Genomic DNA, 16,619 nt, shown 5'->3' on the forward strand with positions numbered 1-16,619 from the left:
AACCCCTAGACTTATTCTACATGTGGTGTTAAACCCCTAGACTTATTCTACATGTGGTGTTAAACCCCTAGACTTATTCTACATGTGGTGTTAAACCCCTAGACTTATTCTACATGTGGTGTTAAACCCCTAGACTTATTCTACATGTTGTTGTGGTGTTAAACCCCTAGACTTATTCTACATGTTGTTGTGGTGTTAAACCCTAGACTTATTCTACATGTGGTGTTAAACCCCTAGACTTATTCTACATGTTAAACCCCTAGACTTATTCTACATGTGGTGTTAAACCCTAGACTTATTCTACATGTTAAACCCCTAGACTTATTCTACATGTTGTTGTGGTGTTAAACCCCTAGACTTATTCTACATGTTGTGGTGTTAAACCCCTAGACTTATTCTATGTGTGTGTGTGTGTGTGTGTGTGTGTGTGTGTGTGTGTGTGTGTGTGTGTGTGTTACTGACCTCTGCGTAGGCCTCCATGTCCTCTAGAAACTGTCCCAACAGCGTGGTGGAGAAGGTCAGGTCTGCTACCCAGAATTGTTCCAGGCTCTGCAGCCAGCCTGCACACAGTTGACACACACACACACACACAGTTCACACACACACACAGTTCACACACACACACAGTTCACACACACACACACAGTTCACACACACACACAGTTCACACACACACACACACAGTTCACACACACACACACACAGTTCACACAGTTCACACACACAGTTCACACAGTTCACACACACACAGTTCACACACACACAGTTCACACACACACAGTTCACACACACACAGTTCACACACACACAGTTCACACACACACAGTTCACACACACACAGTTCACACACACACAGTTCACACACACACAGTTCACACACACACAGTTCCACACACACACAGTTCACACACACTTGACTTGTGTAAAACCAGAGGGGTCCAACTCATTTTGCCCCGGGGTCCGTATTCGGTGTTCAGAGAGGTCCGGACGGCTGCACTCCATTTTTTGTGTAAAACATACACTGATGTCCACTACAGACGTGCAGAAACCTGTCCAACCCCACTGAAGTCCGATTATAATCTATACTAACAGGAAGATGGAAAACGTGTGTGTCTACTCACCTGAGACCTGCTGAGTCAGAGACTGTTTCTGTGTGTGGTCAATGTGCCAGCCCACCAAGATATCCACCGTATCCTACCACACACAACAGGCAAGGTCAACACAACACACATACTTCACTGTAGACCACTCTGGGGGACATTAAGAAGACCTGCTGGTAGAGACAGAGAACCAGGCAGGAGGAGACGAGGTAGAGAGGGAGGGAGAGAACCAGGCAGGAGGAGACGAGGTAGAGAGAGAGGGAGAGAACCAGGCAGGAGGAGACGAGGTAGAGAGGGGAGGGAGAGAACCAGGCAGGAGGAGACGAGGTAGAGAGAGAGGGAGAGAACCAGGCAGGAGGAGACGAGGTAGAGAGAGAGGGAGAGAACCAGGCAGTAGGAGACGAGGTAGAGAGAGAGGGAGAGAACCAGGCAGGAGGAGACGAGGTAGAGAGAGAGGGAGAGAACCAGGCAGTAGGAGACGAGGTAGAGAGAGAGGGAGAGAACCAGGCAGTAGGAGACGAGGTAGAGAGAGAGGGAGAGAACCAGGCAGTAGGAGACGGGGTAGAGAGAGGGAGAGAACCAGGCAATAGGAGACAGAGGTAGAGAGAGAGGGAGAGAACCAGGCAGTAGGAGACGGGGTAGAGAGAGAGGGAGAGAACCAGGCAATAGGAGACAGAGGTAGAGAGAGAGGAGAGAACCACGCAGGAGGAGACGAGGTAGAGAGGGAGGGAGAGAGTCAGGCAGTAGGAGACGAGGTAGAGAGAGAGGGAGCGAGCCAAGCAGTAGGAGACGAGGTAGAGAGAGGGAGCGAGCCAAGCAGTAGGAGACGAGGTAGAGATGGAGCGAGCCAGGCAGTAGGAGACGAGGTAGAGAACCAGGCAGTAGGAGACGAGGTAGAGAGAGAGGGAGCGAGCCAAGCAGTAGGAGACGAGGTAGAGAGAGAGGAGAGAACCAGGCAGTAGGAGACGAGGTAGAGATGGAGCGAGCCAGGCAGTAGGAGACGGGGTAGAGAGAGAGGAGAGAACCAGGCAGTAGGAGACGAGGTAGAGATGGAGCGAGCCAGGCAGTAGGAGACAAGGTAGAGATGGAGCGAGCCAGGCAGTAAGAGACGAGGGATAGAGAGAGAGGGAGAGAACCAGGCAGTAGGAGACGAGGTAGAGAGAGAGGGAGCGAGCCAGGCAGTAGGAGACAGAAAAAACACCACCAGATGCTCACATTTGACGTCTGAAGTTGGCGCATGAGTGTGTTGTGTGTGTGTGACCACTCACTCTGAAGTTGGTGCTGAAGACGTGTGTGTGTGTGTGTGTGTGTGTGTGTGTGTGTGTGTGTGTGTGTGTGTGTGTGTGTGTGTGTGTGTGTGTGACCACTCACTCTGAAGTTGGTGCTGAAGACGTGTGTGTGTGTGTGTGTGTGTGTGACCACTCACTCTGAAGTTGGTGCTGAAGACGTGTGGGTAGCAGCGGGCCACCTGCAGGATGCAGCGGACGCTCTGACACAGCAGCTCCGGCGTGTCCAGGTTCTCCAGGATGGACTGCAGGCTACTCATCACCAGCTGACACAAAACATGGCCGCCACAGACGGTCAGTCACCCACCCTGCCCCTCTCTCAACGGAACCGTCCCTAACAACAACCCTGGGCCTTATAACAACAACGTATCAGGGTACGAGTGCTGATCTAGGATCAGGCACCCCCCCCCCCCTCGTCAATGTCATCTTATTCATTGTGATCTTAAAAAGGCCAAACTGATCCCAAGTCAGCCCTCCTACTATGAGACACTATGAACAGGGCCCTGGTTCCTCCTACTGTGAGACACTATGAACAGGGCCCTGGTTCCTCTTACTGTGAGACACTATGAACTGGGCCCTGGTTCCTCCTACTGTGAGACACTATGAACAGGGCCCTGGTTGCTCCTACTGTGAGACACTATGAACTGGGCCCTGGTTCCTCCTACTGTGAGACACTATGAACAGGGCCCTGGTTCCTCCTACTGTGAGACACTATGAACAGGGCCCTGGTTCCTCCTACTGTGAGACACGATGAACTGGGCCCTGGTTCCTCCTACTGTGAGACACTATGAACTGGGCCCTGGTTCCTCCTACTGTGAGACACTATGAACTGGGCCCTGGTTCCTCCTACTGTGAGACACTATGAACAGGGCCCTGGTTCCTCCTACTGTGAGACACTATGAACTGGGCCCTGGTTCATCCTACTGTGAGACACTATGAACAGGGCCCTGGTTCCTCCTACTGTGAGACACTATGAACAGGGCCCTGGTTCCTCCTACTGTGAGACACTATGAACAGGGCCCTGGTTCCTCCTACTGTGAGACACTATGAACAGGGCCCTGGTTCCTCCTACTGTGAGACATGATGAACTGGGCCCTGGTTCCTCCTACTGTAAGACACTATGAACTGGGCCCTGGTTCCTCCTACTGTGAGACACTATGAACAGGGCCCTGGTTCCTCCTACTGTGAGACACTATGAACAGGGCCCTGGTTCCTCCTACTGTGAGACACTATGAACAGGGCCCTGGTTCCTCCTACTGTGAGACACTATGAACAGGACCCTGGTTCCTCCTACTGTGAGACACTATGAACTGGGCCCTGGTTCCTCCTACTGTGAGACACTATGAACAGGGCACTGGTTCCTCCTACCTGCATGACAGGTGAGAAGGCCTTCCTCTCCCCGGCTGCCTCCAGGGCTCGGTACGCTGCCACCAGGTACAGCAGCCTGACCTCGTCCGGGTGCTGGAGCTGAACTTGACAAACATCCACTTGAAGATGCGCTCTGTTTCATAGCTCAGAGCGGTGCAAAGGAGACCCAGGCATACCGCTGCTTCCTGACGCAGCTCTGACAGCAGCTTACTGCTACAGTGGAGAGGGAGGAGAGGCAGGAGAGAGAGAGAGGAGAGGCAGGAGAGAGAGAGGAGAGGCAGGAGAGAGGCAGGAGAGAGTGGAGAGGCAGGAGAGGCAGGAGAGAGAGGAGAGGCAGGGAGAGAGAGCGAGAGAGAGGAGAGGCAGGAGAGAGAGAGAGAGAGAGAGCAGAGAGAGAGAGAGAGAGAGCGAGAGAGAGAGAGAGAGGAGAGGCAGGAGAGAGAGAGAGAGAGAGAGAGAGAGAGAGAGGCAGGGGAGAGAGAGAGAGAGAGGAGAGGCAGGGAGAGAGAGAGAGAGAGAGAGAGAGAGAGGGGGGAGAGAGAGAGAGAGGAGGAGGCAGGGAGAGAGAGAGAGAGAGAGAGAGAGAGAGAGAGGAGAGGCAGGAGAGAGAGAGAGAGAGAGAGGAGAGGCAGGGGAGAGAGAGAGAGAGAGAGAGGCAGGGGAGAGAGAGAGAGAGAGGCAGGGGAGAGAGAGAGGAGAGGCAGGGGGAGAGAGAGAGAGAGAGAGAGAGGAGAGGCAGGAGAGAGAGAGAGAGAGAGAGAGAGAGAGAGAGAGAGAGGGGAGGAGAGAGAGAGAGAGAGAGAGAGGAGAGGCAGGGGAGAGAGAGAGAGAGAGAGAGAGGAGAGGCAGGGGAGAGAGAGAGAGAGGGAGAGGCAGGGGAGAGAGAGAGAGAGAGAGAGGAGAGGCAGAGAGAGAGAGAGAGAGAGAGGAGAGGCAGGGGAGAGAGAGAGAGGAGAGGCAGGGGGGGAGAGAGAGAGAGAGAGAGGAGAGGCAGGGGGAGAGAGAGAGAGAGAGAGAGGAGAGGCAGGGGGAGAGAGAGAGAGGAGAGGCAGGGGGAGAGAGAGAGGAGAGGTAGGGGAGGGAGAGAGAGGAGAGGCAGGGGAGAGAGAGAGAGAGGAGAGGCAGGGGAGAGAGAGAGAGAGGAGAGGCAGGGGAGAGAGAGAGAGGAGAGGCAGGGGAGAGAGAGAGAGGAGAGGCAGGGGAGAGAGAGAGAGGAGAGGCAGGAGAGAGAGAGAGGAGAGGCAGGGGAGAGAGAGAGAGGAGAGGCAGGGGAGAGAGAGAGAGAGGGAGAGGCAGGGGGGAGGAGAGGAGAGGCAGGGGGAGAGAGGAGAGAGAGAGGAGAGACAGGGGAGAGAGAGGAGAGACAGGAGAGTCAGTACAAACCAACATACAACCTGACAAAGATCCTAAAACACTTAAAAAGGTCTACATTGTCTGGATTTAGCACCCATCAAAACATGGCCTCTAGAAATGAAGGCTGGTTTCCATTTAACACCCATCTAAACATGGTCTCTAGAAATGAAGGCTGGTTTCCATTTAACACCCATCTAAACATGGCCTCTAGAAATGAAGTCTGGTTTCCATTTAACACCCATCTAAACATGGCCTCTAGAAATGAAGGCTGGTTTCCATTTAACACCCATCTAAACATGGCCTCTAGAAATGAAGGCTGGTTTCCATTTAACACCCATCTAAACATGGCCTCTAGAAATGAAGGCTGGTTTCCATTTAACACCCATCTAAACATGGCCTCTAGAAATGAAGGCTGGTTTCCATTTAACACCCATCTAAACATGGCCTCTAGAAATGAAGGCTGGTTTCCATTTAACACCCATCTAAACATGGCCTCTAGAAATGAAGGCTGGTTTCCATTTAACACCCATCTAAACATGGCCTCTAGAAATGAAGGCTGGTTTCCATTTAACACCCATCTAAACATGGCCTCTAGAAATGAAGACTGGTTTCCATTTAACACCCATCTAAACATGGCCTCTAGAAATGAAGGCTGGTTTCCATTTAACACCCATCTAAACATGGCCTCTAGAAATGAAGTCTGGTTTCCATTTAACACCCATCTAAACATGGCCTCTAGAAATGAAGGCTGGTTTCCATTTAACACCCATCTAAACATGGCCTCTAGAAATGAAGGCTGGTTTCCATTTAACACCCATCTAAACATGGCCTCTAGAAATGAAGTCTGGTTTCCATTTAACACCCATCTAAACATGGCCTCTAGAAATGAAGGTCTGGTTTCCATTTAACACCCATCTAAACATGGCCTCTAGAAATGAAGGCTGGTTTCCATTTAACACCCATCTAAACATGGCCTCTAGAAATGAAGGCTGGTTTCCATTTAACACCCATCTAAACATGGCCTCTAGAAATGAAGTCTGGTTTCCATTTTAAACATCCATTTAACACCCATCTAAACATGGCCTCTAGAAATGAAGTCTGGTTTCCATTTAACACCCATCTAAACATGGCCTCTAGAAATGAAGGCTATTCGGCCCCCTTGAACTTTGCGACCTCTTGCCACATTTCAGGCTTCAAACATAAAGATATAAAACTGTATTTTTTTGTGAAGAATCAACAACAAGTGGGACACAATCATGAAGTGGAACGACATTTATTGGATATTTCAAACTTTTTTAACAAATCAAAAACTGAAAAATTGGGCGCGCAAAATTATTCTTATACCAGCTGTCTAGTCTGTTATACCAGCTGTCTAGTCTGTCACACCAGCTGTCTAGTCTGTCACACCAGCTGTCTAGTCTGTTACACCAGCTGTCTAGTCTGTCACACCAGCTGTCTAGTCTGTCACACCAGCTGTCTAGTCTGTCACACCAGCTGTCTAGTCTGTTACACCAGCTGTCTAGTCTGTTACACCAGCTGTCTAGTCTGTTACACCAGCTGTCTAGTCTGTTACACCAGCTGTCTAGTCTGTTATAGTCTGTTACACCAGCTGTCTAGTCTGTTACACCAGCTGTCTAGTCTGTTACACCAGCTGTCTAGTTACACCAGCTGTCTAGTCTGTTATACCAGCTGTCTGGTCTGTTATACCAGCTGTCTGGTCTGTTATACCAGCTGTCTAGTCTGTTATACCAGCTGTCTGGTCTGTTATACCAGCTGTCTAGTCTGTCATACCAGCTGTCTAGTCTGTCATACCAGCTGTCTAGTCTGTTACACCAGCTGTCTAGTCTGTCATACCAGCTGTCTAGTCTGTCACACCAGCTGTCTAGTCTGTCACACCAGCTGTCTAGTCTGTCACACCAGCTGTCTAGTCTGTTACACCAGCTGTCTAGTCTGTTACACCAGCTGTCTAGTCTGTTACACCAGCTGTCTAGTCTGTTACACCAGCTGTCTAGTCTGTTACACCAGCTGTCTAGTCTGTTACACCAGCTGTCTAGTCTGTTATACCAGCTGTCTAGTCTGTTACACCAGCTGTCTAGTCTGTTACACCAGCTGTCTAGTCTGTTATACCAGCTGTCTGGTCTGTTATACCAGCTGTCTGGTCTGTTATACCAGCTGTCTAGTCTGTTATACCAGCTGTCTGGTCTGTTATACCAGCTGTCTAGTCTGTCATACCAGCTGTCTAGTCTGTCATACCAGCTGTCTAGTCTGTTACACCAGCTGTCTGGTCTGTTATACCAGCTGTCTAGTCTGTTACACCAGCTGTCTGGTCTGTTATACCAGCTGTCTAGTCTGTTACACCAGCTGTCTAGTCTGTCATACCAGCTGTCTAGTCTGTCATACCAGCTGTCTGGTCTGTTATACCAGCTGTCTAGTCTGTCATACCAGCTGTCTAGTCTGTCATACCAGCTGTCTAGTCTTATACCAGCTGTCTGGTCTGTCACACCAGCTGTCTGGTCTGTTATACCAGCTGTCTAATCTGTTATACCAGCTGTCTGGTCTGTTATACCAGCTGTCTAGTCTGTTATACCAGCTGTCTGGTCTGTTATACTAGCTGTCTAATCTGTTATACCAGCTGTCTAGTCTGTTATACCAGCTGTCTAGTCTGTCATACCAGCTGTCTAGTCTGTTATAACAGCTGTCTAGTCTGTCATACCAGCTGTCTAGTCTGTCATACCAGCTGTCTAGTCTGTTATACCAGCTGTCTGGTCTGTTATACTAGCTGTCTAATCTGTTATACCAGCTGTCTAATCTGTTATACCAGCTGTCTAGTCTGTTATACCAGCTGTCTAGTCTGTCATACCAGCTGTCTAGTCTGTTATAACAGCTGTCTAATCTGTTATACCAGCTGTCTAGTCTGTCATACCAGCTGTCTAGTCTGTCATACCAGCTGTCTAGTCTGTGTTTTATAAATGTGCAATGAGCATAAAACACAGTTTATAGAAGGAACTGGCAACTCAGATTATTCCTGACTGTTTGAAATGCTGTGTGTGGATCTTTAAATCACGCACCGACGACACGCCGATGTTTTTATTTAACAAGGCAAGTCAGATCAGAACTAATTTTCATTACAATGACGGCCCACCCGGTCGAACCCGAACCTGGGCGACGCTGGGCCAACTGTGCCCCGTCGACAGGGACTCTCCATCACGGCCAGTTGTGACACGGCCTGGAATCGAACCAGGGTCTGTAGTGACTCCTCTAGTACTGAGATGCAGGGTCTGTAGTGACTCCTCTAGTACTGAGATGCAGGGCCTTAGACGACTGTGATACAGTCTGGACTGGAACCAGGGTCTGTAGTGACTCCTCTAGTACTTTGAGATGCAGGGTCTTAGACCACTGTGACAGTCTGGATGGAACCAGGGCCTGTAGTGACTCCTCTACTACTGAGATGCAGGGTCTGTAGTGACTCTAGTACTGAGATGCAGGGCCTTAGATAGCTGTGATACAGTCTGGACTGGAACCAGGGACTGTAATGACTCCTCTAGCACTGAGATGCAGGGCCTTAGGACCACTGTGATACAGCCTGGACTGTAATGACTCCTCTAGTACTGAGAACCAGGGACTGTAGTGACTCCTCTAGTACTGAGAACCAGGGACTGTAGTGACTCCTCTAGTACTGAGATGCAGGGTCTTAGACGGCTGTGATACAGTCTGGACTGGAACCAGGGACTGTAGTGACTCCTCTAGTACTCAGATGCAGGGACTGTAGTGACTCCTCTAGTAATGAGATGCAGGGCCTTAGACCACTGTGATACAGTCTGGACTGGAACCAGGGACTGTAGTGACTCCTCTAGCACTGAGATGCAGGGACTGTACTGACTCCTCTAGCACTGAGATGCAGAGCCTTAGACGGCTGTGATACAGTATGGAATCGAACCAGGGTCTGTAGTGACTCTAGCACTGAGAACCAGGACTGTAGTGGCTCCTCTAGTACTGAGATGCAGGGTCTTAGACCGCTGTGATACAGTCTGGACGGGAACCAGGGTCTGTAGTGACTCCTCTAGCACTGAGAACCAGGGACTGTAGTGACTCCTCTAGTACTGAGATGTCTTAGACCGCTGTGATACAGTCTGGACTGGAACCAGGGACTGTAGTGACTATCTTAGTACTGAGATGCAGGGCCTTAGACCACTGTGACACAGTCTGGATGGAACCAGGGTCTGTAGTGACTCCTCTAGTACTGGAGATGGGGCCTTAGACCACTGTGATACAGTCTGGACTGGAACCAGGGTCTGTAGTGACTCCTCTAGTACTGAGATGCAGGGTCTTAGACCACTGTGATACAGTATGAATCGAACCAGGGACTGTAGTGACTCCTCTAGAACTGAGATGCAGGGCCTTAGACCACTGTGATACAGTATGGAATCGAACCAGGGTCTGTAGTGACCTCCTAGCACTGAGAACCAGGGTCTGTAGTGACTCCTCTAGTACTGAGATGCAGGGCCTTAGACCGCAGATACAGTCTGGACTGGAACCAGGGTCTGTAGTGACTCCTCTAGTACTGAGAACCAGGGACTGTAGTGACTCCTCTAGTACTGAGATGCAGGGTCTGTAGTGACTCCTCTAGCACTGGGAACCAGGGACTGTAGTGACTCCTCTAGTACTGAGATGCAGGGCCTTAGACCGCTGTGATACAGTCTGGACTGGAACCAGGGTCTGTAGTGACTCTCTAGCACTGAGATGCAGGGCCTGTAGTGACTCCTCTAGTACTGAGATGCCTTAGACCGCGGTGATACAGTCTGGAATCGAACCAGGGTCTGTAGTGGCTCCTCTACTACTGAGATGCAGGGCCTGTAGTGACTCCTCTAGTACTGAGATGCAGGGGTCTGTGATAGACCACTGTGATACAGTCTGGCACTGGAACCAGGGACTGTAGTGACTACTCTAGCACTGAGAACCAGGGTCTGTAGTGACTCCTCTAGCACTGAGAACCATGCAGGGCCTTAGCACATAGACCCACAGATACAGTCTGGACTGGAACCAGGGTCTGTAGTGACTCCTCTAGTACTGAGAACCAGGGTCTGTAGTGACTCCTCTACTACTGAGAACCAGGGCCTGTAATGACTCCTCTCGTACTGAGATGCAGGGTCTGTAGTGACTCCTCTTAGTACTGAGAACCAGGGTCTGTAGTGACTCCCTCTACTACTGAGAACCAGGGCCTGTAATGACTCCACTGAGATGCAGGGTCTGTAGTGACTCCTCTAGTACTGAGAACCAGGGCCTGTAGTGACTCCTCTACTACTGAGAACCAGGGCCTGTAATGACTCCTCTAGTACTGAGATGCAGGGCCTTAGACGGCTGTGATACAGTCTGGACTGGAACCAGGGACTGTAGTGACTCCTCTAGTACTGAGATGCAGGGCCTTAGTGACTCCTCTGTACTGATGGAATCGAACCAGGGCCTTAGACTCCTCTAGTACTGAGATGCAGGGCCTTAGTGACGGCTGTGCACTGAGATGAACCAGGGCCTGTAGTGACTCCTCTAGCACTGAGATGCAGGGCCTGTAGTGACTCCTCTAGTACTGAGATGCAGGGCCTTAGACGGCTGTGATACAGTATGGAATCGAACCAAGGACTGTAGTGACTCCCCTAGTACTGAGATGCAGGGCCTTAGACGGCTGCGCCACTCGGGGCCCCAAGCATAAAGTTAGAGACATGGTGAACCGTCCACACGTTGGAAACATACATGTACATGATCACTAGGTCACATCACCCGGCCCTAACCAGCGGAACAATACCGTCTCATTTCTCTGGATGAGGAGGGATCAGTTTGGCCTGTTAGACCATAAATTAGATGCAGGTCTGAAGTACATAACTAAAGCCCCCCTCCCTCCTTTTCAACTATGATAACTGATGATCAAATGGGGACCATGCCAGTCGGTAATTCAACCATGTTAACTAACGTTCAGATCGCTGGCCATCCCTGCTGAAGACTACTGGAGAGAGACAACCAGAGACATGCAGGAGCAGAGACCAGAAGACATGAAGACCAGAAGACATGAAGACCAGAGACATGCAGGAGCAGAGACCAGAAGATATAAAGACCAGAAGACATGAAGGAGCAGAGACATGAAGGAGCAGAGACATGAAGGAGCAGAGACATGAAGGACCAGAGACATGCAGGAGCAGAGACCATGACAGGACCAGAGACATGCAGAGACCAGAAGACATAAAGACCAGAGACATGCAGGACCAGAGACATGCAGGACCAGAAGACATAAAGACCAGAGACATGAAAGAGCAGAGACATGAAAGACCAGAGACATGAAGGAGCAGAGACATGAAGACCAGAGACATAGACCAGAGACATAGACCAGGAGACATATAGACCAGAAGACATATAGACCAGAGACATATAGACCAGAGACCAGAAGACATAAAGACCAGAGACATAAGACCAGAGACATATAGACCAGAGACATATAGACCAGAGACATATAGACCAGAGACATATAGACCAGAGACATAAAGACCAGAGACATAAAGACCAGAGACATAAAGACCAGAGACATAATAGACCAGAGACATAAAGACCAGAGACATAAAGACCAGAGACATAAAGACCAGAGACATATAGACCAGAGACATAAAGACCAGAGACATAAAGACCAGAGACATAAAGGACCAGAGACATAAAGGACCAGACATAAAGACCAGAGACATAAAGGACCAGAGACATAAAGGACCAGAGACATAAAGGACCAGAGACATAAAGGACCAGAGACAGAGACATAAAGGACCAGAGACATAAAGACCAGAGACATAAAGACCAGAGACATAAAGACCAGAGACATAAAGACCAGAGACATAAAGACCAGAGACATGCAGGAGCAGAGACCAGAGACATAAAGACCAGAGACATAAAGACCAGAGACATGCAGGACCAGAGACATAAAGACCAGAGACATGACCTGGTCAGAAGTACTGTACTATACAGGGAACAGGGGGCCATTTCAGATGGAGACACTTTGGCTCTGATGGGAACTTCCTCTTACCTTTCATTCAAAATATCATTCAGGGTACTGAGGATCGTATCCAACTGTTTCACCAGGGCCTGGTGGGAGAGAAGGGACGAGAGAGAGAGCATAGAGAGGGGAGGGCAGAGAGAGAGAGCATAGAGAGAGAGAGAGAGAGCATAGGAGGGACGAGAGAGAGAGAAAGAGGGGAGGGGGGGCAAGAAGAGAGAGAGAGAGAGGGAGGGACGAGAGAGAGAAAAGGGGGAGGGCAAGAGAGAGAGAGAGAGGGACGAGAGAGAAAGGGGGAGGGCAAGAGAGAGAGAGAGAGGTTGAGAGAGAGAGAGAGGGGGGAGGGCGAGAGAGTGGAACACAATCAGTGTCAAACAGGGAGAGAACACAGTTCTACAGTGGAGCTGCACCACCACTACCCCCAGTAAACACAGCCCCTACACTAGTGCACTACCCGGGGCCTACAGTAGTGCGCTACCCGGGGCCTACAGTAGTGCGCTACCCGGGCCTACAGTAGTGCGCTACCCGGGGCCTACAGTAGTGCGCTACCGGGGCCTACAGTAGTGCGCTACCCGGGGCCCTACAGTAGTGCGCTACCCGGGGCCTACAGTAGTGCACTACCCGGGGCCTACAGTAGTGCACTACCCGGGCCTACAGTAGTGCACTACCCGGGCCTACAGTAGTGCACTACCCGGGGCCTACAGTAGTGCACTACTTTACTGGGGTCAATCGATTGATTGAAAAACAGACAGATCAACCTCACCACTGACGTGGTCAGAGTGAGTGATAAACTACCCAGGTAGATGGACATGATTGATGACGTGGTCAGAGTGAGTGATAAACTACCCAGGTAGATGGATTGATGATGATTGATGATAAACTACCCAGGTAGATGGACATGATTGATGACGTGGTCAGAGTGAGTGATAAACTACCCAGGTAGATGGACATGATTGATGACGTGGTCAGAGTGAGTGATAAACTACCCAGATAGATGGACATGATTGATGACGTGGTCAGAGTGAGTGATAAACTACCCAGGTAGATGGACATGATTGATGACCTCACCACTGATGTGGTCACAGGTAGATGGACAGATAGTTAGATAGTTGAAGTTGGAAGTTTACATTCACATTAGCCAAATACATAAACTCAATATTTCACAATTCCTGACATTTAATCCTAGTAAAAATACCATGTCTTCAGATCACCACTTTATTTTAAGTCAGAATAATAGAGAATTATTTATTTCAGATTTTATTTCTTTCATCACATTCCCAGTGGGTCAGAAGTTTACATACACTCAATTAGCATTTGGTAGCATTGCCTTTAAATTGTTTAACTTGGGTCAAATGTTTCGGGTAGCCTTCCACAAGCTTTCCACAATAAGTTGGGTGAATTTTGGCCCATTCCTCCTGACAGAACTGGTGTAACTGAGTCAGGTTTGTAGGCCTCCTGGCTCGCACACACCTTTTCAGTTCTGCCCACAAATGTTTTATAGGATTGAGGTCAGGGCTTTGATGGCCACTCCAATACCTTGACTTTGTTCTTAAGCCATTTTGCCACAACTTTGGAGGTATGCTTGGGGTCATTGTCCATTTGCGACCAAGCTTCAACTTCCTGACTGATGTCTTGAGATGTTGCTTCAATATTATCCACATAATTTTCCTACCTCATGAGGCCATCTATTTTGTGAAGTGCACCAGTCCCTCCTGCAGTAAAGCACCCCCACAACATGATGTTGCCACCCCGTGCTTCACGGTTGGGATGGTGTTATCCGCTTGCAAGCCCCTCCCCCTTTCCCCTCCAAACATAACGATGGTCATTATGGCAAAACAGTTTTATTTCATCAGACCAGAGGACATTTCTCCAAAAAGTACGATCGTTGTCCCCATCTCCAGTTACAAACGGTAGTCTTGCTTTTTAATGGCGGTTTTGGAGCAGTGGCTTCTTCCTTGCTGAGCGGCCTTTCAGGTTATGTCGATATAAGACTTGTTTTTACTGTGGATATAGATACTTTTGTACCCGTTTCCTCCAGCATCTTCACAAGGTCCTTTGCTGTTGTTCTGTGATTGATTTGCACTTTTCGCACCAAGGTACGTTCATCTCTAGGAGACAGAACGCGTCTCCTTCCTGAATGGTATGATGGCTGCGTGGTCCCATGGTGTTTATACTTGCGTACTATTGTTTAAACAGATGAACGTGGTACCTTCAGGTGTTTGGAAATTGCTCCCAAGGATAAACCAGACTTGTGAAGGTCTACAAAAAAACATTCTGAGGTCTTGGGCTGATTTCTTTTTGATTTCTCCATGATGTCAAGCAAAGAGGCACTGAGTTTGAAGGTAGGCCTTGAAATACATCCACAGGTACACCTCCAATTGACTCAAATGATGTTAGCCTATCAGAAGCTTCCAAAGCCATGACATCATTTTCTGGAATTTTCCAAGTTGTTTAAAGGCACAGTCAACTTAGTGCATGTAAACTTCTGACCCACTGGAATTGTGATATAGTGAATTATAAGTGAAATAATCTGTATGTAAACAATTGTTGGAAAAATTATTTGTGTCATGCACAAACTAGATGTCCTAACCGACTTGCCAAAACTATAGTTTAAGACATTTGTGGAGTGGTTGAAAAACTAGTTTTAATGGACTCCAACCTAAGTGTATGTGAACTTCCCACTTCAACTGTAGATATGATCGATGACCTCACCACTTTGTTGTCAGAGTGAGTGATGAACTCCCGGAGCTGTCTGACAGTGGCCAGCCGGCGGTCCCTGTCCTCCTCACGGGACACACGGCGCAGGAGGTTGGACAGGCGAGACTCATCAGAGTGAGACATCCCTCTGTCTGTAAGGGGGGCAGAGAGGGATGGAAAGAACAGGAAAAGAGGAGAGTGGGTGGGATGTAAAGAGAGATGGAGAAAGAGATTGAAAGAGGGGAATGGAGAGAGGAAATGGTGATCAGAAATAGAATTCAGCAGTTTTGCCATTATATCTAAGAGAACCAGGTAGTGATATCCAAACCCATCCTCAGAACCCCCAGATGCTCCAGGGATGGGATCTATTCCACAGCACCTGATTCAACTGGTCAACTAATCATCAAGACCTTGAGGTGAATCGGGTTATTAAGACTGGGGAGGGGGTCTGACGACGGCCCCCAGGTGGGAGGGGTCTGACGACGGCCCCCAGGTGGGAGGGGTCTGACGACGGCCCCCAGGTGGGAGGGTCTGACGACGGCCCCCAGGGCGGGGGGGTCTGACGACAGCCCCCAGGGCGGGGAGAGGTCTGACGACAGCCCCCAGGGGGGGGAGAGGTCTGACGACAGCCCCCCGGGAGGGGGGAGAGGTCTGACGACAGCCCCCAGGGGGAGAGGTCTGACGACAGCCCCCAGGGGGGAGGTCTGGCGACAGCCCCCAGGGGGGGAGGTCTGACGACAGCCCCCAGGGGGAGAGGTCTGACGACAGCCCCCAGGGGGGAGAGGTCTGACGACAGCCCCCAGGGGGAGAGGTCTGACGACAGCCTTGTGGGTGGGAAGAGGTCTGACGGCCCCAGGGGGGGAGAGGTCTGACGACAGCCCCCAGGGGGAGAGGTCTGACGACAGCCCCCAGGGGGGGAGAGGTCTGACGACAGCCCCCAGGGGAGGGAGAGGTCTGACGGCAGCCCCCAGGGGGGGAGAGGTCTGACGACAGCCCCCAGGGAGAGAGAGTCTGGCCCGACAGCCCCTGGTGTAGACTAAATACTCACCGTGGGATTTCCTCATGTCCTTAGAAGCTAAAGCACGGTTTCCATGCTGCTGAAAAGTGGTCAAATCGGCGGTCGCATCGTTGATCCTCAACTCTTGCCCCAACGACTTCCAACCAAAAGTATCATCACTGAACCCTCCTGCAGCTTCATATCCTCCTGGAGAGGAGGAGACAGCGAGAGAGGAGGAGAGTAGGAGACAGCGAGAGAGGAGGAGAGTAGGAGACGAGAGAGAGGAGGAGAGGAGACAGCGAGAGAGAGGAGGAGGAGACAAGCGAGCGAGAGAGAGGGAGGAGACAGCGAGAGGAGGGAGGAGAGGAGAGCAGCGAGAGAGAGGAGGAGAGGAGAGAGAGGAGGAGAGGAGACAGCGAGAGAGGAGGAGACAGCGGGGGAGGACAGCGAGAGGAGGAGAGGAGACAGCAAGAGAGGAGGAGAGAGAGCGAGAGAGGAGGAGGAGACAGCGAGAGAGAGGAGAGGAGACAGCCATATCCAGCTATCTGACTAAACTCTTCCCCCTTATGGCTTACACACAGGTGTTAGGAGCGCAGAGGATGGCTAATTAGCACAGGTGGTCAAGTTCCTTTTTGGAACATGGAGTTGTAATAATGGAGTTGTAATATGGTAATATGGGAACACTAACCCCAAGTAGTACTAGTATAGAGAGAATAGGGTGCCATTGGGTCCTAGGGGAAAGTAGTGCACTACATAGAGAATAGGGTGGGAGAGGTCCTGGTCTAAAGTAGTGC

The 16,619-nt window shown here is 50.2% G+C and overlaps 1 pseudogene; it reads right to left on the reverse strand.

Moving 5' to 3' along the window:
• Window positions 1–16,619, reverse strand: part of LOC135532567 (serine/threonine-protein kinase SMG1-like) — a 90,939-nt pseudogene that overhangs the window by 47,202 nt on the left and 27,118 nt on the right.

The sequence above is a fragment of the Oncorhynchus masou genome, unplaced genomic scaffold (genome assembly GCF_036934945.1).
Source record: "Oncorhynchus masou masou isolate Uvic2021 unplaced genomic scaffold, UVic_Omas_1.1 unplaced_scaffold_1910, whole genome shotgun sequence".
Classification (NCBI taxonomy): domain Eukaryota; kingdom Metazoa; phylum Chordata; class Actinopteri; order Salmoniformes; family Salmonidae; genus Oncorhynchus; species Oncorhynchus masou.